The sequence below is a fragment of the Sapajus apella genome, unplaced genomic scaffold (genome assembly GCF_009761245.1).
Source record: "Sapajus apella isolate SASKATOON/1434 unplaced genomic scaffold, GSC_monkey_1.0 scaffold59, whole genome shotgun sequence".
Classification (NCBI taxonomy): domain Eukaryota; kingdom Metazoa; phylum Chordata; class Mammalia; order Primates; family Cebidae; genus Sapajus; species Sapajus apella.
This window is the reverse complement of record NW_022436999.1, coordinates 12,314,807-12,338,276: the sequence shown is the minus strand read 5'-3', so window position 1 is coordinate 12,338,276 and position 23,470 is coordinate 12,314,807. Positions and strand designations below refer to the sequence as shown.

Below are 23,470 nucleotides of genomic sequence, written 5' to 3'. Positions count from 1 at the left end.
CCTTCCTTCCTTCCTTCCTTCCTTCCTTCCTCCCTCCCTCCCTCCTTCTCTCTCTCTCTCTTTCTTTCTTTCTTTAGACAAGGTCTCACTATGTCACCCAGGCTGCAGTACACGATCTCAGCTCACTGCAACCTCTGCCTCCTGGGTTCAAGCAATTCTTCCGCCTCAGCCTCCCGAGTAGCTGGGATTACAGTCGCATGCCACCACATTTGGCTAATTTCTGTATTTTTAGTAGAGGTGGGGTTTCACCGTGTTGGCCAGGCTGGTCTCATACTCCTTACCTCAAGTGATTCACCCACCTGGGCCTCCCAAACTGCTGGGATTATACGTGCATGCCACTGCACCCAGCCTCTAGCTTTCTTTTAATTAATATTTTCATGCTATCCTTTTCCCATCCTTTTGCTGTCATCTGTGTCTTTACGTTGAAAGTGTGTTTCTGATGAACAACATATCATTTAATGTTTTATAAAGAAACCTGACATCCAATTACACTTGAACTTATTGAGATGATCTGGTGTAACTCTACCATCTATTTGTTTTCTGTTGGTTTCATCTTGTCTATATTCCTCCTTTCTGACTTGTTTTCTAGTAATTAAGTGGTTTGGGTTTTGTTTTGTTGTTTTTTAATGGAGTCTTGTTCTGTCATCATGCTGGAGTGCAGTGGTGCGATCTTGGCTCACTGCAACCTCCACCTCCTGGGTGCAAGCCATTCTCATGCCTCCGCCTCCCGAAAAGCTGGGATTACAGGTATGCACCACCATGCCCGCTAATTTTTTTATATTTTTAGTAGAGATGGGGTTCCACTATGTTGGCCAGGATGGTCTCTATCTCTTGACTTCATAATCTACCTGCCTCAGCCTCTCAAAGTGCTGGGATTACAAGCGTGAGCCACCAGGCCCAGCCTGGTTTGGTTTTTTTTAAGAGACAGGATCTCACTCTGTTGCCAGGTTGGAGTACAGTGGTGTTATCATAGCTCACTATAACCTCCAACTCCTGGGTTACAGAATGAGACCCCATCTCAAAAAGAAAATTATATATATATATTATATATAATATATATAATTTTCTTTTTTAATAATATATATTATATATTATATATATTATATATATTGTATATAATATATAATATATATAATATATATATTATATTATATATATTATATATATTATATACTATATATATAATATATATAATATATATATATATTATATATATATATCCGTGGCTCATGCCTGCAATCCCAACACTTTGGGAGGCTGAGATAGGAGATTTCCTGAGTCCATGAGGTGGAGACCAGCTTGGGCAACATAGTAAGAGCCCACTTCTACAAAAAATTTTAAACCACCAGGTGCAGTGGCTCACGCCTGTAATCCCAGCACTATGGGAGGCCAAGGCAGGTGGATCACAAGGTCAAGACTTCAAGACCAGCCTGACCAACATGGTGAAACCTCGTCTCTATTAAAAGTACAAAAATTAGTCGGGCATGGTCGTGTGCACCTGTAATCTCGGCCACTCAGGAGGCTGAGGCAGGAGAATCGCTTGAACGCAGGAGGTGAAGGTTGCAGTGAGCTGAGATAGCACCATTGCACTCCAGCCTGGGAGACAGAGCAAGACTCCGTCTCAAAATAAATAAATAAATAAACCTAGCTGGGTGTGGTGGCACACATCTGTAGTCCCAGATACTCTGAGATGGGAAGATCGCTTCAGTGTGGGAGGTTGAGACTGCAGTGAGCTATGATTGTGCCACTGTACTGCAGCCTGTGTAATGTAGCAAGACCCTTTCTCAAAAAATATATATATATGTGTAAGAGTAAGGTAATGATTGAAATGAGATTATACAGGACTATGGTGGTCCCTAAATTCATGAGAGTATCCTTATAAGAGACAGAAAAGGACACACAGAGGTACAGGGAAGGCAATGTGAAAATAGAGGTAGAGATTGGAGTAATGTGTCTTTAAGCCAAGAGACACCAAGAATTGCCAAAACCACTAGCAGCATGAGCAATACCTCCCTCACAGCCTCCAAAACCAACTCTGCTGACATCTTCATTTAAGACTGCTAGCCTCCTGAACTATGAGAGAATAAATTTCTATTGGTTTCAGCCACCAAATTTATGGTGCTTTGTTTTGGCAGCCCTACGAAATGAATCCAAACCCTTCAGGAAAGTTTTAGGATTTATTAATATAAACCTTGCAAAAGTCTTGTTAAATTTATTCCTAGACATTTCATAGCTTTTATTGCTACTATAAATTAAGATTTGTGTTTTGTTTTGTTTAGTGTTTGTGTTTGAGACGGAGTTTCACTCTGTCATCAGGCTGGAGTGCAGTGGCACGATCTTGGCTCACTGCAACCTCCCGGGTTCAAGTGATTCTCCTGCCTCAGCCTCCCAAGTAGCTGGGAATAGAGGTGCATACCACCATGCCCAGCTAATTTTTGTATTTTTAGTAGAGTTGGGGTTTCACCATGTTGGCCAGGATGGTCTCCATCTTCTAACCTCATGATCCATCCGCCTCAGCCTCCTAAAGTGCTGGGATTACATGTGTGAGCCACCGCACCCAATCCTTGAATAAAATATTTTTAAAGACCCTTTTATTTGATTACCGCTGGGGATCTAGGGAGGTTATGAACTTTTATCTGGCCTTCTTATTGAGTATAACTATTTATTATTATTCCCATTGATTTTCTAGGATGACCTAAAAAAAAAACGTGAAGAAAATAAAATTTTATATTCCCAGCAGCTAGAGATTACCATGGTAAACCTAAGCAGATTTCTTTGTGTTGACTATCTCAGATTCCTTGTGTAAAATATCCTAGGTCATGATATAATGGTTTTCCATACACTACCAGATTAATTCCATTAATATTTTATTTCTACTATATCTATTCTGACTAGTGAAACTGCTTTATTGTCATGGTTTTGTTGTTGTTGTTATTTTGAGAAAAGGTCTCACTCTGTCACCCAGGCTGGAGTGCAGCAGTGAGTTCATGGCTCACTACAGCTTTTACCTCTGGAACTCAAGGCATTCTCCCATCTCAGCCTCCAGAATAGCTGGGACAACAGGTATGCGTCACCACATCTTGCTAATTTTTTAAATTTTTTGTGGAGGTGGCGTTTCGTTATGTTGCCCAGGCTGGTCTTGAAGTCCTGCACTCAAGCAATCCTCCCAGTTGGGCTCCCAAAGTGCTGAGATTAAAGGCATGAGCCACTGCACATGGCCTCCACTATCTTCTAAATTAATTGAAGCTTATGTATGCTAAAAACAGTTGATTAAGCAAACTTGATTATAATGCAGCAGTGATAATTTAGGCCAAAATTTATGCCAAATTAAAGCAGTGTTGTTGATTCTATCTATAAATTTAGGTATGTATGTATCTAGCTAGCTATTTATCTATCTATCTGGTTTCTTGCGCCTGGCCTTGAATCATTGGATGACCTATAGAGAGGGTTTTGATGATGGTCTCTCCCAGGCAGTCTGAAGCAACAGGACTCAGAATTGCTACTGAAGTTTAACTGGTTAAAAGAAAAAAAAAAAAAAAAACCTCCCTTAACTAAACAAAGACTCATTTTCTTCAGGAACTACTACTCAAATAGTGCCCAATTTCCAAGTTCCTTATATACCTGATTGAAAACTGGAAGTACATTTTTTAAACTTTGTAATTCATTTTCTGTTGTCAATTTGAAATAATCTTTATATTTATTGCAACTCTACTTACATTTTCCATGCTTTATTTATAAGTTCATTATAAGCTACTCCACTCTCTACTCCATTGCTTTCTTGCATCCCATGTGGCAACAGGATCTTTGCAATTATTTGTAGTAACCTGTCCCCACTTCACCACCAGGCCAAAGTGTTCTGAAACACTTTTTCCATGGTGTTCTGAAATTTCAGAATGCGTCTAGATATAGATATGTGACTTTTTTTTTTTTTTTTTTGAGACAAAGCCTCTCTCTATTGCCTAGGCTGGAGTGCAGTGGTGTGATCTCGGCTCATTACCTCTGCCTCCCAGGTTCGAGTGATTCTCCTGCCTCAGCCTCCTGAGTAGCTGGGATTACAGGCACACACCACCATGTCTGGCTGATTTTTGTATTTTTTCAGTAGAGATGGGCGTCTCACCATGTTGGCCAGGATGGTCTGGAACTCCTGACCTCGTGATTTGCCCACCTTGGCCTTCCAGAGTGCTGGGATTATTGGTGTGAGCCACCACACCTGGCCTTTTTTTTTTTTAGGTAGTGTCTTGCTCTGTCATCCAGGCTGGAGAGCATTGGTGCGATCTCTGCTCACTGTAACCTCCACCTCCTGGGCTCACCTGATCCTCTCACCTCAGTTTCCCAAAGTAGCCGGGACTACAGGCCTGTGCCACCACACCCTGCTGATTTTTGTAGTTTTTGTAGAGACAGGGTTTCACCATGTTGTCCAGGCTGGTCCTGAACTCCTGCGCTCAAGCAATCCACCTGCCTCAGCCTTCCGAAATGCTGGGATTATAGGGGTGTGCCCCCCCCCCCCCCAGTTTTTTTTTTTTTTTTTTTTTTTTTTAATTTTTGATCCTGTTCTGTACTTAATTGGTTCTTTCATTCTACAATTTTACATATTAGCTCTGGGGAATATCCTGTTATTTTTATCATTTTTTCCCCCTCTGTTCTCTCTTCCTAGAACTACTGTTGGACAAACATTTATTTATTTATTATTTATTTATTTAGAGACAGTCTCACTCTGTCGCCCAGGCTGGAGTGCAGTGGCACAATCTTGGCTCACTGCAACCTCTGCCTTCTGGATTCAAGCAATTCTCTTTCCTCAGCCTCCTGAGTAGCTGGAATTACAGGCACCCACCACCACTCCCAGCTAATTTTTGTATTTTTAGTAGAGACGAGGGTTCACCATGTCTGCCAGGCTGGTCTCGAACTCCTGACCTCAGGTGACCCTCCCACCTCAGCCTCCCAAAGTACTGAGATTACAGGCGTGAGCTACCACGACTGGTCAAAATATTTATTTTTTCAGTTGTTCTGCCTCTTTTGACATTTTTTCCCCTAAATGTAGAAAGGCTGGGAGGAGAGGGAGGCTCTCTGCAGCCCACCAGCATCATAGCAAAGATGCAGTAGCCTCGGGTCTATACCACCCTCTGGCTTCTGATCCACTGATAATCTTTTCCTTAAAATGAGCATAGAGTAATCATAGCAGGAGAAGAATGTGGCTGTGGAAAAGACTTTGGGAATTTTGCAAAATGTTTAAGGCCTATTCATTCCATGTGTATTTCTCCCTTCATTTGTAGAGTTCCTATCCACTTCAAAGGCTTTTCTGGGTGCTGACAAGGAAGAAAGTTCTCCCAAATTGGAAACTTTTGAATAGATCAAGATTTTCAACATATCCCAAACATGGTTAGATTAGATGCAGATAAATCTCAACCACATCACAATGTTGATGGGATCATTCATTTCCTTTCTTTTTAGCAGCAGAATAACTGTCATTCCCAAACACACATCAGGCATTTAACCCTAACAAATGTTGTAGTAATCAAAATAGAGGGTGAACAGCTTATCCAGTTTCCCATCTGTGCTTCAGCTGGGTTGTTTAATTTTCATTTCCTCCTTTGAATTGACATCCTAACCTAGTCAGGGCGGTCTGATAGCCCTCTCCAGGGGATGTTGTTACTTCCTTATTCTTACATAAGAGCCAGAATTCCATTTGGAAAGAGAAATTACATTGGGCTTGATCAATAACCTCAAAGAACTAAGAGGAAAAAATGACCTGTTATCAGACTTTAATATGTATTTGATGTCCATGATTTGTGTTATTTTGTTAATTGTAGGGTCACTAGCAATTAGATTCGCTATTGTTAACATCTAAAATTGATTTAAATACAAAAAGAATCAATACTTGAGCTAAATGTTTAAATATCAGGACACTAACAAGGGACTGAGTCTTCTTAATTGAATTATTCTCTGCTTTCTGCATTTTAGAAGACTGGGCCTATTTAAGGGAGATGAAAGTAATAGATGTTTATATTGTAAATGACAATGTAAATACTTGCCAGGTTATAGAAATGAAGGCAGTGGCACAAATGGGAGTCATGGTAAGTATAGTTGGGCATGGTGGCTCACACCTGTAATTCCAACACTTTGGGAGGCCAAGGCAGCAGATCCCTTGAGCTCAGGAGTTTGAAACCAGCCTGGGCAACATTATGAGAACTCCATCTCTACAAAAAATTAGCCAGACATGGTGGGGTGGGCTGTGATTGTGCCACTGCACTCCACTGTGGGTGACAGAGTGAGACCATGACTGGAAAAAAATAAAATATCAAATTTCACAAACAATTATAGTAATTACAATGGCTGATATTTTTGAGCACTTACTGGATTTTTAACACTCTTATTTTATTTTTCTCGTTTAATCTGCACAACAATCATATAAAGTAGGTACTAAATGAGTCAAGGAGGATCTGCCTCCCACCAAGTCACAGGTAGGAAGTAGGGGTGTTGGGGTGAAGCCTAGGTCTGCTGACTTCATATCTAGAACCCATAACTAGTATGCTATGTTTTACCAGTTGCTATTTTAAATATTCTTTTTTTTTTTTTTTTTTTTTTGAGCCAAAGTTTTGCTCTTTTCGCCCAGGCTAGAGTGCAATGGCGTGATCTCGGCTCACCGAAACCTCTGCCTCCTGAGTTCAAGCGATTCTTCTGCCTCCTGCCTCTGCCTCCTGCCTCCGCCTCCCGAGTAACTGGAACTACAGGTATGTGCCACCACGCCCGGCTAATTTTTTATATTTTTAGTAGGAACGGAGTTTCTCCATGTTGATCGTGCTAGTCTCGAACTCAAGATCTTACGTGATCTGCCCGCCTCGGCCTCCCAAAGTGCTGGGATTATAGGCGTGAGCTACCGCACCTGGCCTAAAATTAAATATGCATTTTTTTTTTCGATTTTAAATACTCTAAACAGAGTCTTGACAGAGCTTAAAGTGTGGAAAGTCAAAAAGACTGATATATTCAGATATATTTTGGAGTTTACAAATAACTTGCCCTTATAGCTCATCAGTTTTACTCTCTTGTTAATTCCAATACCACCAAAACCCTAAATATTGTTTATTGGAATCTACGATTTTAAGGGAAACTTACAAAGTTTTTTTAAACAAATTCAAATCGTCTTTACATTCTCCAAATTCTCTAATTGAGAACTATTAGAGTGTACACAATCACAGACCATAGAAACATTCATGAATCTGAATTGAGAGAAAGCTAACCTAGGTCGGGGGTGTGTGTGTGTGTGTGTGTGTGTGTGTGTGTGTGTGTGTCCATGTGTGCACACACATAAGGGTAGGCCAGGCTGGCTGTCAGTGGAGAGGCTTCCTGATTATATTAAACTTCTGCCAAATCAATTGCTTTTAAACATTGTCTCTGTTTTAAAAACAGCAAGACTCCTTGGAGCAGATTATCCTTGTTCTTTTTTGTTCTGAAGAACCACTTGAGAAGCAGATCTTAGTTATGCAAATTATGTCAAGTAGGCCCCTGGGCCCTGGGGAAAATGTATAACAGGTTCTTTTGTGGCTTGACAAAGGCTGCTCTTACCAATAGCCTTTGGTTTGCAAGGCTGGACCTTGGGAAGGGAGGGGAGTAAACTGAGTAAATTTGCAGAAATGCGCGAAGAAAGTTTTCTTCTCTGTGGTTCAATATTATAGCTGAACCACAATATTGTCTCTGAAGGACTGAGATAATTTGACCAAGGCCAAATAAATGATAGGAAAAGATGCCAATAGTCTTCAAATGGAAATTACCCCAAGCCAAGGAAAGTCTGAAATGGTAGCCTGGTTCAGCAACAGCACACAGAGTATGAGTGGTCTTGGTATAGCACGTTGGTGAGGCTAGATGTCCCTCCTCTGACATTGTTGCCTTAGCATAGTAGACATGCTTTAGACACAAATGGTTGAGCATGTGAGGGTAAAGTTTGTACTCTAAGCCTGCAGTGTTCTGGGCCCACCCTTTCTTGGTTCAGCAATTTTAAAACATCACAAGTTATTTGAACCCCAAGCTATTGGAGTGTAAATAGCAACAATATTTTAACACACACTCCAACTTTCCCAGTTCTTTTTTTTTTTTGAGAACCCTTTCACCCAGGCTGTAGTGCAATGGTGTAATCTCAGCTCCCTGCAACCTTCACCTCCCAAGTTCAAGTGATTCTCCTGCCTCAGTCTTCCAAGTAGCTGGGATTACAGGCACTGGCCACCATACCCAGAAAATTTTTGTACTTTTATTAGAGATGGGTTTTTGCCATGTTGGCCAGGCTGGTCTCAAACTCCTGACCTCAAGTGATCCACTAACCTCAGCCTCCCAAAGTGCTAGGATTACAGGCATGAGCCACTGCTCCTGGCCTCAACTTTCCCAGTTCTTATATTCAACTTAAATATCCATCTTTGACTACACTGACAATATATTTAGAATAAAATTTTCACTTTTGGTAAATATACTTTATTTGGGAATATCTTTTTAAAATTTTTTTTAGTTTTTAATTTTTATCTTAGTTTTTTTTTTTTTATTTTTGAGATGGAGTCTCACTCTGTCACCTGGGCTGGAGTGCAATGGTCTTGGCTCACTGCAACTTCAGCCTCCTGGATTCAAACAATTCTCCTGCCTCAGCCTCCCAAGTAGCTGGGACTACAGGTGGGTGCCACCACATCTGGCTAATTTTTTTGTATTTTAATAGAAACGGGGATCACCATGTTGGCCAGGCTAGTCTCGAACTCCTGACCTCATGATTCACCTGTCTTGGCCTCCCAAAGTGCTGGAATTACAGGCGTGACCAGGTGCAGTGGTTTATGTCTGTAATTCCAGTACTTTGGGAGGCTGAGACTGGTGGATCACTTGAGCCCAGAAGTTCAAGATCAGCCTGGGCAACATAGTGAGACCTTATCTCTACAAAAATATGTAAAAATTAGCTGGGCATGGTGGCACATGGCTGTAGACCTGGCTACTCAGCAGCTGAGGCGGGAAGATTGCTTGAACCCGGGAAGTGGAGGATGCAGTGAGCCAGGATGGTGCCACTGCATGAGACCCCATTTCTCACACACACACACACACACACACACACACACTTAAAACTAGAATTACCATACGATTCCACAATTGTATTTCTGAGTATATGACCAAAAGAATTATTTAATTCTTTTGGACCCTTTTGAGACTCTTTGTCTGAAAAAGATGTTTGTACACTTATGTTTATTTTGAATGGCTGGCTCCCAGTTCCTCATTCTTCAGCAATTATTCACAATAGCCCAAATGTGGGAGCAATACAAGTGTCCATCAACATATGAATGGATAAACAAAATGTGATACATGCAACAGAATATATTCAGCCATAAGAACGAATAAGGCCAGGCACAGTGGCTGAAGTCTATAATTCAAGCAATTTGGGAGGCCGAGGCAGGGAAATCACTTGAGGTCAAAAGTTCAAGGACCAGCTTGGCCAACATGGTGAAACCCCATCTCCACTAAAGACACGAAATTAGCGGCTGGGCATAGTGGCTCACACCTGTAATCCCAGCACTTCGGAAGACCCAGGCAGGAAGATCATGAGATCAGGAGTTCAAGACCAACATGATGAAACCCCGTCTCTACTAAAAATACAAAAATTAGCCAGGCATGGTGGTGCGCATCTGTAATCCCAGCAACTCAGGAGGCTGAGGCAGGAGAATTGCTGAACTTGGGAGGCAGAGGTTGCAGTGAGCCGAGATCGAGCCACTGCACTCCAGCCTGGATGACAGAGCAAGACTCTGTCTCAAAAAACAAACAAACCCCACCCCAAATTAGCTGGGTGTGGTAGTGCATGCTTGTAACCCAAGCTACTTAGGATAAGGCAGGAGAATCACCTGAACCTGGGAAGCAGAGGTTGCAGTGAGCTGAGATCACACCACTGCACTTCAGCCTGGTTGACAGAGCGAAACTCCTTCTCAAAAAAAAAAACAAAAAAAAAAAAGAATGGAGTTCAACAATAAAAAAGCTAATTATGTTAATTTGAAAAAAAAAAAAGAAGGAACGAAATTCTGATTACTTGCTACAACATGGATGAAACTTAAAGACATTATGCTGAATGAAATAGGCCAACCACAAAGGGACAAATATTTTATGATTCCACTTATATGAGGTATCTAGAGTAGTCAAACACAAAGAGTCAGAAAGTAAAAGGGTGACTGTCAGAGGCTGGAGGGAGGGAAAAATGGGAATTTGTTTAATGTGTATAGAGCTTCATTTTTGTAGGATGAAAAGCATTCTGGAGATGTGTTGCACAACAAAGTGAATGTATGTAATACTGCTAAACTACAATTAAAAATGGTTACAGGCCGGGCATGGTGGTTCATGCTTTTAATCCTAGCACTTTGGGAGGCTGAGGCGAGAAGATCACCTGAGGTCAGGAGTTCAAGACCAGCCTGACCAACATGGAGAAACCCCATCTCTACTAAAAATACAAAAAATTAGTCGGCCAGCTACTTGATGGGCTGAGGTAGAAGAATCGCTTGAACCCGTGAGGAGGAGGTTGAGGAGATTGTGGTGAGCCGAGATCACACCTTTGCACTCCAGCCTGGGCAACAAGAGCGAAACTCCATCTCAAAAAAAAAAAAAAAATTAGCTGGGCCTGGTGGCACATGCCTGTAATCCCAGCTACTCCACAGGATAAGACAGAAGAATAGCTTGAACCCAGGAGGACGAAGTTGCAGAGAGCCAAGATGGCACCACTGCACTCCAGGCTGGGCAACAGAGTGAGACTCTGTCACACACACAAAAATAGGTTACAATAGTAAATTTATGTTTATATGTATTTTACTGCAATTGAAAAATAAAAAAGAATGGATGAGTCTCATATTCAGCTTTTTATAATTCTATGTAATTTTATCCTATATCTAGTATAATAGTGGTTACTTCTATTATACTTAGAAATAAATATGTAATGAGTATATTCCATTATGAGTTGGTGCTTAGTCTCATAATTTTACAGAAAGTAACAAATTCATAATAAAGTAGAGCACATTGTATCATCTTTTTTCCACAAAACATTGAAATAATGAGTCATTAACAAAGGTGTCTAGTGATGTATATAGAAAGTTACTAAAATACACAACAGAATTAGCAAATCAAACAGTGAAAGGCAAACTCAGACATGACTCCTTGCCCATCAGGACAGGCCAAAGCAAACAAGGGTATTTTGCATTGTGCTGTGAAGGTCAACAAACACAGACTTGGCTAGTTCAGGGGAGGCAGAAAAATGCAGAAACCAGGGCCTTTGAAATTGAGCCTCACCCAAAATTCAAACCATAGGGTAGAACTCAGATGCAGTGTTACTGTTTACTGGAAGGTGACTTAGGAAAAAAAAAAACACACACACACACACGCACAACTAACCAGATTCTGGATTTCAGAAAACTATTTTACTAGGCCATTTACGGGTAAGCAAGTTTGATTCCAAGTTCTAATCAAAAAGTGAGTATCATTGTTTTCACAAGTGGCTAGAAAGTCTGTAAGAAAGTGTTTCAGGGACACTACTGAGCCCCAGGGCAAGAAGGAAAGAGAAGAAAGTAGTGTTCTTTTTTTACTTTAAATTTTTCTTTCTTGATTTTCATGATTTTTTTTTCATGATTATCTGCATAAAACATGCTCATTGAAAAGTGCAATATACATTATTATTCTGAGAGCCTAATAGCTTTCTTCCTTTCTAGACACCATGGTACTCTTCATTTCCTTGCACTAGCCATCTGGTCAGTGGATGCTGCTGTTTCCTTTCACAAATCTATCTTCCTAGCAACAGTAATTATTCTAAGAGTAGACACCTGATCCAAGTTGGCCCATGATACGCTTTACTGCCACCTGAGCCACTGTGATTGGGTAATGGTTGGGCATGTGATCTAACATAGGCCAATGAGAACTTTTCATTGGGATTGTTTTACATGCACCTCTCCAACCCCACTCAGATAATGAGGGGACAGTCTTTGATTTTCCTTGTCAGAACTAGAAAATGTGAATCCAGGAGCTACTGGCAACAGGGTTCTAAGGCTTGTGGAGAAGGCAGATCTACCGTAGGAGACATTGACCCCAACGTACAGGGAGGAGCAGAAAGGAAACAGATTTCCTGGTTGCAGTCAGTTTTAGCAAATGGTTTCATGAGCCAACATGTATCAGTGCCCTGACTGGTTCAGTGAACCAATAAATAGCCTTTTTACTAAGCTAGTTTGATTTAGATTTCTGATGTTTGCAACCAGAAGAGCCCTAACTGATATCATCAAACAGAAAAGTATAAAGAAACCGAGTAAATACTCATCCATAGTGCTACTCTCTAGTGGCAACAGCTGGTAATGAGGCAGGAGAATAGGGTCTGAAGGCAGGGAACCTAAGGCCATTTCAAGCTAATTTCCTAGAACTAAACTGAAAGGAAACCCCTAACTTTACACACCTAAGTTACCAAAGGACCAGAGGCTACACCCTTTGTAAATCCCACCTTTTCTGCATGGCAGATAGGAAATTGAAATTACCTCTGCAAAAAGCAACCAATCAGATATTTGCATAGGAGTGTAACTTTGTAACTTCACTGCAGCCTCTAATTAGTTGCTGTCCTCAACCAATCAGACTGATTGCGAGCCAAGTCTTCATTTGCACAGAAGTGCAACTTTGTAAAATCACTTTAGCCTCTAATTGGTTGCTTTCCACAATCAATCAGATATTTGCATAGGAGTCTAACCTTTGTAACTTCACTTCAGCCTCTGATTGGTTGCTTTCCACAACCAATTAGCAGGCACTGTATTTACGTGAGTTGAACAACAAGTGGCCAATGAGAAACCCCTAGGGAGTATTTCCACCGGAGAAGATTATATATCTGGGGCCCTTGAGCCACTGCTCTGGCCACTCCCACACTGTGGAGGCTACTTTTCATTGTCAAGAAATCTCTGCTTTCGTTTTCTCGTTGCTTCACTCTTTCCTTGGTTTGCTGCGCATTTTGTCCAATTCTTTATTCAAAACGCCAAGAACCTGGACAGCTTGCAGTCAAGTCCGTCTATCAGCAACAGTAACATTCTGGTATATGTACTTGTAGCCTTTTAACTAAGCTTTTCTTTTCTTTTTTCTTTTTTCCATTTCTTTTCTCATCAAATTGAAGGTATAATATATACCCTTTTTGGGTCCTTTTATTTTTGTTACGTTGTATCATTCTCTAGTATCACTGAAAATGTTATCAAATAATTATAATTTTTTTTTGGCCGGCGTAGTGGCTCACGCCTGTAATCCTAGCATTTTGGGAGGCCGAGGCAGGTGGATCACCTGAGGTCGGGAGTTCTAGATCAGCCTGACCAACATGGTGAAACCCCTCTCTACTAAAAATACAAAAGTTAGCCATGTGTGGTTGCAGTGAGCCGAGATCATGCCGCTGCACCCCAGCTTGGGTGACAGAGCAAGACTCCGCCTCAAACAATAAATTATAATTTTTACAAGTGTTTACATAATATTGGACATTAGGTTATTTTCAAGTTTTTGATCCATATTGGGAGTAGATTTTTGTCTCAAATTATCTAGGGGAATATGTTGCTAGGAAGAAAATTATTGAGTCAAAGATTATGAATAGTGCCTTTGAAAGTTTTATACTTTTGTTGTAAAAGTGATATATGATTTTAAAAAGTATTTAACAATTTAAAAGTATATAAAAGTGAAGGTCGTCTTTTCATCTCTGACCTTCAGTCTTATTTCTTCTCCCTAGACTATATGTATGTGTGTGTGTGTATTCCCCTGCAACTTTTGAAGCAACCCACCAAATGATGGTATTGTAGGAACACTGTTGTGTATTTTGATTTTTATAGTTTTAATAACGTGTCTTTTTAATTGCTGTGTGGCATTTAATTATGCCTTCCAACGATGAACATCTAGGCCTTTTCCAGGCTGTTATCATTACAAAGAAGCCTGCAGTGTGCACCCTTAATATATACGATTATTGCAAATGTGTAAAATATGTCTTCAAAACAAATCTCTACGGGAGAAATGACTAAGTCAGAGTATATGGATTTTTATTTTGATAGGCAATTTCAAGTATCTCTACAATGGTAATTCCAAATAGACTCCCATCAGTAATGTGTGAAAGAGCATGCTTCCTGTTACCCTCATCAAGATAATATACTAACAAATTTTTATATCTTTGCTCATATGATCAGCAAAAACTTGTTTGCTTTGTAGTTGTAATTTTAAAAACCACCTTTGAGAAAAGTTGTACCAATTTATATTTCCATCTGTAATATGTGAAATTGTCTGCCTTATTGCATCTTCATCAGCATTGAGCATCATCATTATTTCAAATCTTTACTAATTTAATAGGAGATAATAGTATCTAATTTTAAAATATTGCTTCTTATTCATTCATGGAATATTTATTTCCCAAGCACCTATAGTGTGAGACATTGTTCTGACAACAATGGTAAGTCACTATCCTTATGGAGCTTATAATTATCTGACTACTAATAAGTCCAAGTTTGTTTTTTAAATGAGCAGTTTTGAAGCCAGGCACAATGATGCACTCCTGTAGTGCCAGCTACTCAGGAGGCTAAGGAGGCATCCCTTGAGCATAGGAGTTCATGGCTGTGGTGTGCTATGGTCAGGCCTGTGAATGACCACTGCACTCCAGTCTGGGCAGTATAGTGAGTTCTATCTCTTAAAAAAAAACAGTTTTGAGTTGCATTTTAAACTAGGAATTGTGCATTGCCTCAAACTTTTCAAGGAGATACAAGATGATGATAATTTAAAGATGATGTTTATCATCCTGATTTGAAGTAGGATCTATAAAGCTCTCTAATGAAAAATTGGCATTTTCTCCTTCATTTATATGACTACTTCCATTCTGTTATCCAGAAGCGAGAGCTCCATAAGCTTTAAGGAAGTAGGCCAAATACAGTGGCAGATTACCCATTGATCATCACCCCTGACTCCAGTGTTTATGGTCCCAGGGAGATTGCTCATTGACCCAATGTCTATGGTCCCTTCTTCCTTTTTGGAATATAATTTCCCCACCTTTTAAGAGGGCATAGGGCAACTCGGCTAGAAACTACACTTTCCTTAGAGCTAGGTGCGGACATGGGACTAGCCAATGATATGTAAGAATTGATTTAGGCAATATCCCCATTGTTTCTTAAAGAGGTAGCTTCTTCTGCTAGGCATGGTTGGCTCATGCCCACAATGACAGCACTTTGGGAGGCCAAAGTGGGTGGACTGCCTAAGCTCAGGAGTTCATGACAAGCCAAGCAATGTGATGAAACTCTGTCTCTACAAAAAATACAAATATTAGTGTGTGTGGTGGCGCCTGCCTGTAGTCCCAGCTACTTGGGAGGCTGAGATGGGAGAATCTCTTGAGCCTGGAAGGTGGAGGCTGCAAAGCTGAGAACATGCCCCTGCACTCCAGCCTGGGCAACAGAGTGAGACTCCATCTCAAAAATAAATAAATAAAGATATAATTTCTACTCTAGAAATGACAGAGATTGGAAATCAATGTTGAGGGTCATAGAGACCAAATGCCTGCCTGGGACCCTTGATGGCCTGATAGGGCAGAGGTATCTTGTCAATCTAGGCTACTCGCCTTTGGACAGTTACTTGAGATAAATAAAGCTCTATCTTATTGAAATCACTGGAATTTTGGGCCTCTATAACAGCAGATAGGCATGTATACTAATTGATATGCTTACATAATGTGATATGATATGAAAGCTGCTACAGAAGTCCAAAATATCTGTTCTACTGGCCTATATAATGCCTGAAATGTCCTCATTAGAGTCCTCCCTCTGAGTTAAGGGAGTGTTTCACAAAATATGTCCTGCTAAACAAGAGCTTATCAGATAATAACAGATACTGAAATATGCTAGAATAAAAGGGCTAGTGTTCAATTACATTTCAGACATGCAGAGTCATATGACATTTTTTGGCATGTCTTTTATTTCATTTTTAAATTGGCAGATAATAATTGCACATATTCATGGGGTACATAGTGATGTTTCGATACATGTAATGTATAGTGATAAAATCAAGGTAACTAGCATATCCATCATCTCAAACATTTATCATTTCTTTGTGTTGGGAACATTTAATATCCTCCTACCTAGTTGAAACTATATATTATTGTTAACTATAGTCATCCTATGGTGGCATAGAACACTGAAACTTATTCCTTTTATGTAGCTATAATTTTGTATCTTTTAACAAAAAATTATTTCAATCCCTTTCTTCCCTCTCCTCTTCCCAGCCTCTAGTATTCTCTGTTCTACTTTTTACTTCTATGAGATCATTGTTTTAAAGCTTCCAGGTATGAGTGATAACGTGATGTTTAACATTCGGATCCTGGCTTACTTCATGTAATATAATATCTTTCTGTAACATCCATGTTGCTGTGACTGATAGAATTTCATCCTCACTTATGATTGAATGGTATTTCACGATTTATATATACCAAATTTTCTTTCTCCATTCACATGTTGTTGGATGCCTAGGTTGATTCCGTATCTTGGGTATTGTGAACAGTGCTGTAATAAACATAGGGGTGTAGATGTATCTCTGATATCATTATTTCCTTCTTTTTGGATAAATTCCCAGTAGTAGGATTGTAGGATCATATGTTAGTTCTATTTGTAGTTTTTTGAGAGATCTTCATACTGTTTTAAATAGTAGCTATACCAGTCTGCATTCCCACCAACAGTGAATAAGAGTTCCCTTTTCTCTGCATTCTCACCAACATTTGTTATTTTTTGTCTTTTTGATAATAGCCACCCTAAAGGGGTGAGATGATACCTCATTGTGGTTTTGATTTACATTTCTCTAATATTGTTGTGTATTTTTCCAGATAATTCGTTGGCCATTTGTATGTCTTCTTTTGAGAGATACCTGTTTAAATCATCTGCCAATTTTTAAATTGGATTGTTTGTTTTTTGCTATGAGATGTTTGAGTTGCTTGTGTATTCTGGATATTAATCTCCTGTCGGAGTAGTCTGCAAATATTTTCTCCCATTCTGTAGTTTTTCTTTTCATTCTGTTGATTGTTTCCTTTGCTGGCAGAAAGCTTTTAGTTAGGTATAATTCCATTTGTTTTTGCTTTTGTTGCTTGTGCTTTTGAGGTCTTATTAATAAAATATTTTCTCAAACCAATTTTCTGAATCATTTCCCCTGTTTTCTTCTAGTAGTTTTATCATTTTGGGTCTTACATTTAGGTCTTTGATTTTTTTTTTTTTTTTTTGAGACAGAGTCTCATTCTGTTGCCCAGGCTGGAGTGCAATGGCATGATCTCTGCTCACTACAACCTCCGCCTACCAAGTTCAAGCGATTCTCCTGCCTCAGCCTCCCAAGTAGCTGGAATTATACAAGCCCCTGCCACTGCACCCAGCTAATTTTTATATTTTTAGTAGAGACAGGGTTTCACAATGTTGGCCAGGCTGGTCTCAAACTCCTGACCCCAGGTGATCTGCCTGCTTTGGCCTCACAAAGTGCTAGGATTACAGGTGTGAGCCACCACGCCCAGCCTGATCCATTTTTTTTTTTTTTTGGGACAGAATTTCGCTCTTGTTACCCAGGCTGGAGTGCAATGGCGCGACCTCGGCTCACCGCAACCTCCGCCTCCTGGGTTCAGGCAATTCTCCTGCCTCAGCGTCCTGAGTAGCTGGGATTACAGGCACGCGCCACCATGCCCAGCTAATTTTTTGTATTTTTAGTAGAGACGGGGTTTCACCGTGTTGACCAGGATGGTCTCGATCTCTTGACCTCGTGATCCACCCACCTCGGCCTCCCAAAGTGCTGGGATTACAGGCTTGAGCCACCGTGCCAGGCCCGCCTGATCCATTTTGAATTGAGTTTTGTATAGAGTGAGAGGTGTGGAGGTCTAGTTTCATTCTTCTGCATGTAGATACGCAGTTTTTCCACCACCATTTGTTGAAAAGACTGTCCTTTCGCTAATGAGTGTTCTTGGCACCTTTGTCAAAATCAATTGGCTGTAAATATGTAAATTAATTTCTGGGTTTTCTATTCTGTTCCATTGGTCTATGTGTCTGTTTTTATGCTAATATAATGTTTTGGTTATTACAGCTTTGCAGTATATTTTGAAGTCTGGTAGTGTGATACCTCCAGCTTTGTTCTTTTTACACAGGATTGCTTAGCTAATTGTTTTTTTTTTTTTTCTTCCTGGTTTGATACAATTTTAGGATTTTTTCCCCCCATTTTTGTGAAAAATGTTATTGATGTCTTGATAAGGATTGTGTTGAATCTATAGATTGCTTTGAATAGCATTGTCATTTTAACAAGATTAATTCTTCTAATCCAAAATCATGGGATGTCTTTCCATTTGTTTGTATCCTCTTCACCTTCTTTTACCAGTGTTTTGTAAATTTTCCATGTAAAGATCTTTCACTTTTTTGGTTAAATTTATTCCTAGGGGTATGTGTGTATGTGTATGTGTGTAGCTACTGTAAAAGAGATTGTCTTCTTGATTTTTTTTCAGCTAGTTCATTGTTTGTGTATGCAAATACTGATATTGGCATACTGTATTAATTTTGTATCCTGCAACTTTACTAAATTTGCTTATCAGGTCTGAGAGTTCTTTTTGGTAAGGTCTTTAGGTTTTACTGTATGTAAGATCATGTTATCTGAAAACAGGAACAATTTGTCTTCCTCATTTCCCATGTGGATGTCCCTTATTTCTTTATTTTGCCTAATTGCTCTGGCTAGGAATTACAGTACTATGTTGAATAAAAGTGGTGAGACTGGGCGTAATTCTCATACTTGTCTTGTTCCAGTTCTTAGAGGAAAAGCTTTCAGCTTTTCCACATTCAGTGAGATAGCTGTAGGTTTGTCATTATGTGGTCTTTATTATTTTGAGGAACTTTCCTTCTATACCTAAATCATTATGAGTTTTTATCATGAAGCAATGTTGAATTCTATCATAAGTTTTTCCTGCATCTATTGAGATGATCATATAGTTTTTGTCCTTTATTCTACTGATGTGATGCGTGATATTTATTGATTTGTATTATGTTGAACCATCCATACATTCCAGGGAGAAATGCTACTGGCTCATGGTATATTATCTTTCTGATGTATTGTATGATTTGGTTTGCTAGTGTTTTGTAAAGGATTTTTGCATCTATGTTCATCAGGGATATTGGCCTGTCGTGTTCTTTCTTTGTGGTATCCTTGTCTGGTATCAGGGTTGTGCTGGCTGAGTAGAATGATTTAGGAAGAATTCCCTCTGCTTCAACTTTCTGGAATAGTTTGAGAAAAAATTGATATTAATTATTTAAAAGTTTGCTAGAATTGAGCCATGCTTGATGGCTCATGCCTGTAATCCCAGTACTTTGGGAGGCTAAGGCAAGCCAATCACCTGAGGTTGGGAGTTTGAGACCAGCCTGACCAACACGGAGAAACCTTGTCTTTACTAAAAATACAAAATTAGCTGGGTGTGGTGGCAGCTACTTGGGAGGCTGAGGCAGGAGAATCATTTGAACCTGGGAGGCAGAGGCTGCGGTGAGCTGAGATCTCACCATTGCGCTCCAACCTGGGCAACAAGAGCGAAACTCCATCTCAAGAAAAAAAAAAAGTTTGAATTCAATGATGAAGAATTCAATGGTGAAGCCATTTGGTCCTGGACTTTTCTTTGTTGGAAGACTTTTTATTACTGATTCAATCTCATTATTTGTTATTGGTCTGTTCAGGCTTTTTATATTGTCTTGGTTTAATTTTGGTGGGTTGTATGTGTTCACACTAATAAATTCAAAAACCTAGAGGAAATAGACAAATTCCTAGACTGCAGGAAAAGAAGTCACTAAGAAGTTATCCAAGCAGTGTATCTTATACCCAATAGATATTCATCCCTCATTTCCTCCTCACTCTCCCCTGTTCTGATTCTTCAGGGTCCATTATACCACTCTGTACACCTTTACCTACCTATAGCTTAGCTCCTACTTACGAATGAGAACATGTGGTATTTCGTTTTTGATTCCTGAGTCACTTTACTTAGAATAATGGCCTCAAGTCCCATCCAAGTGGCTGCAAAAGACATTATTTAGTTCTTTCAGTAGCATTCTATAGTGTGTGTATTCCATGGTATATATGTACGTGTATATATATATATATATATATATATATATGTATATCACATTTTCTTTATCCACTCATCAGTTGATGGGCACTTAGGTTGATGCCATATCTTTGCAATTGTGAATTGCACTGCAGTAAACATACACATGCGTGTGTCTTTTTGATATACTGACTTATTTTCATTTGGATAGATACTCAGTAGTGGGTTTGCTGGGTCAAATGGTAGATCCACTTTCAGTTCTTTGAGAAATCTCCATTCAGTTTTCTATAAAGTTTATACTAATTTACATTTCCATCAGCGTTTCTTTTTCATATCCACGTGAATATCTATTGTTTCTTCGCTTTCTAATAATGGCCATTCTGTGTGGAGTAAGGTCTGATTTCATTGTGTTGTTGTTGTTTTCCTGAAACGGAGTCTCTCTCTGTTGCCCAGGCTGGAGTGCAGTGGTGCGATCTTGGCTCACCGCAACGTCTGCCTTCCGGCTTCAAGCAATTCTTCTTCCTCAGCCTCCTGATTGGCTGGGGCTACAGATGCGTGCCACCATACCTGGCTAATTTCTGTATTTTTGGCAGTAATGGGGTTTCACCATATTGGCCAGGCTGATCTCAAACTCCTGACCTTGTGATCTGCCCACCTTGGCCTCCGAAATGCTGGGATTACAGCCATGAGCCACTGTGCCCAACCCATTGTGGTTTCTATTTGCATTTCCCTGATATTTAGTGATGTTGAACATTTTTTTCATATTTTTTTGGCCATTTGTATATCTTCTTGAAATGTCTATTCATATCCTTTGCTGACTTTTTGATGGAATCATTTGTTGTTTTCTTGCTGATTTGTTTGAGTTCCTTATAGATTCTGGATATTTGTCCTTTGTTGAATGCATAGTTTGCAAAAATTTGTATCCCATTCTGTAGGTTGTCTGTTTACTCTGATGATTATTTCTTTTGCTGTGCAGAAGCTTTTTCGTTTAATTAGGTCCCATTTACTTGTTTATTTATTGCATTTACTTTTTGTTGTTATTGTTTTGTTTTCTTTCTTCTTGTTCTTGTTTTTTGTTTGTTTGTTTTTTGGTTTTTTTTTGAGATGGAGTCTTGCTCTGTCACCCAGGCTGGAGTGCAATGGCATGATCTTGGCTCACCACAACCTCTGCCTCCCAGGTTCAAGTGATTCTTCTGCCTCAGCTTCCAGAGTAGCTGGGATTACAGGTGCCTGCCACAACACCTGGCTGATTTTTGTATTTTTAGTAGAGATGGGGTTTCACTATCTTGGCCAGGCTGGCCTTGAACTCTTGACTTCATGATCCACCCGCCTCGGCCTCCCAAAGTGCCTTTGCTTTGGCTTCGGCTTTAGGAAGGGCAGGAGCTTCCTTCTTCGCTTTCAGCGCCATCTTGTGAAAAGGGTCCCCATATGAATTTTAGGATTGGTTTTACTAATTCTGTGAAAAAAGCTGTTGGTATTTTCTTTTCTTTCCTTTTTTTTTTTTTTTTTTCTTTTTTTGAGACAGAGTTTCTCTCTTGTTGGCCAGACTCAAGCAATTCTCCTGCCTCAGCCTCCCAAGTGGCTGGGATTATAGGCATGTGTCACCATGCCTGGCTAATTTCGTATTTTTAATAGAAACGGGGTTTCTCCATGTTGATCAGGCTGGTCTCAAACTCCTGACCTCAGGTGATAGGCCTGCCTTGGCCTCCCAAAGTGCTGAGAATATAGGCGTGAGCCACTGCGCCTGACCAATGTTGGTATTTTCATAGGAATTTATTTGAAACTGTAGATTGCTTTGGGCTGTATGTTCATTTTCACAATATTGATTCTTTCAATTCATGAACATGAAATATATTTCCCTTTTTTTGTGTCATCTATGATTCCTTTCAACAGTGTTTATAGTTCTCCTCATAGAGATCTTTCACTTTCTTGGTTAATATATTCCTAGGCATTTTATTTGCTTTGTAGATACTGTAAACGGAATGAATTCCTCATTTGATTCTCAGCTCAGTCATTGTTGATGTATAGCAGTGCTGCTGATGTGTGTACATTGATTTTGTAACCTGAGAGTTTACTGAATTCATTTATCAGATGCAGCAATCTTTTGGAGGAGTTTTTAGGGTTTTCTAGGTATAATATTGTATCACTGGCAAACAGAGGTAGTTTGACTTCCTCTTTTCCAATTCGACTGCTGTTTCTTTTTCTTGTCTGATTACTCTTGCTAATACTTTCTTTAAAATATTTAATTAGAAACAGAGTCTCACTGTGTTGTTCAGGCTATTTTCAAACTCCTGGCCTCAAATGATCCTCCTACCTCAGCCTCTGAAAGTGTAGGGATTATAGGTGCGAGCCATTGTACCTGTCCTAAATTCCATTATTAATTTCTTCCTTCATCCATTCGTCACTCAGGAGCGTATTGTTTAATTTCCATGTATTTGCATGGTTTCTAATGTTGCCCAATAACAATTGATGTCTAATTTTATTCCATTGTCATCAAATAAGATACTTGATATGCTTTCAATGTTTAAACATTTTATAAGGCCAGGTGCAGCAGCTTACTCACACCTGTAATCCCAGCACTTTGGGAGGCCAAGATGGGCAGGTTGCTTGAGCTCAGGAGAGACCAGCCTGGGCAACATGGTGAAACCCCATCTCTACAAAAAATACAAAAACTAGCCAGGCATGATGGCACATGCCTGTAGTCCCAGCTACCCTGGAGGCTGAGGCAGGAGGATTGCTTGAGCCTAGGAGGCGGAGGTTGTAGGGAGCCGAGATCATGCCACTGCACTCCAGCCTGGGTGAAAGAGCAAGACCCTGTCTCCGAAAAAAAATAAGTTTATTTTTGGAGACCTGTTTTATTTCCTAACATAAGTCAATCTATGAGAATGTCCCATGGCTGAAAAAAAGAATGCATATTGTGTAACTGTTGGGTGAAATGTTCTGTAAATGTTTATTAGGCATCTGATCTATGGTACAGTTTATTTTTTTAATTTTATTTTCAATTCCTTTTTCTATTTGAGAAATGGTCTCACTCTGTCACCCTGGCTGGAGGGCAGTGACGCGATTATGGCTCACTGCATCCTCAACTTCCTGGGTTCAAGTGGTTTTCCTGCCCCAGTCTCCTGAGTAGCTGCTGCTACTACAGGTGTGCTTCACCACACTCAGCTAATTTTCTTTTTTTTATGTGGAGATGGAGTTTCACAATGTGACTCAGTCTGGTCTCAAACTCCTGAGCTTGGGTGATTCTCCTGCCTCAGCATCCCAAAGTGCTGGCATTATAAGAGCCTAGGTAAGAGCCATTGCACCTGGCTTATGGTGCAGTTTAAATTCAATGTTTCTTTGTTGATAATCTGTCTAGATGATCTGTCCAGTGCTGAGAGGGGGTATTGAAGTCCCCAACTATTATTGTATTGGGGT

The 23,470-nt window shown here is 39.9% G+C and overlaps 1 long non-coding RNA gene across 1 annotated transcript in view; it reads left to right on the top strand.

The window, feature by feature from the left end:
- Window positions 1-16,754, top strand: part of LOC116528608 — a 20,224-nt gene extending 3,470 nt beyond the window's left edge. The window contains exons 2-3 of the long non-coding RNA XR_004259114.1: window positions 12,202-12,204; window positions 16,602-16,754. This is a non-coding gene — a long non-coding RNA (uncharacterized LOC116528608). The remainder of the gene's footprint in view (window positions 1-12,201; window positions 12,205-16,601) is intronic.
- The last annotated feature ends 6,716 nt before the right edge of the window (window positions 16,755-23,470 follow it).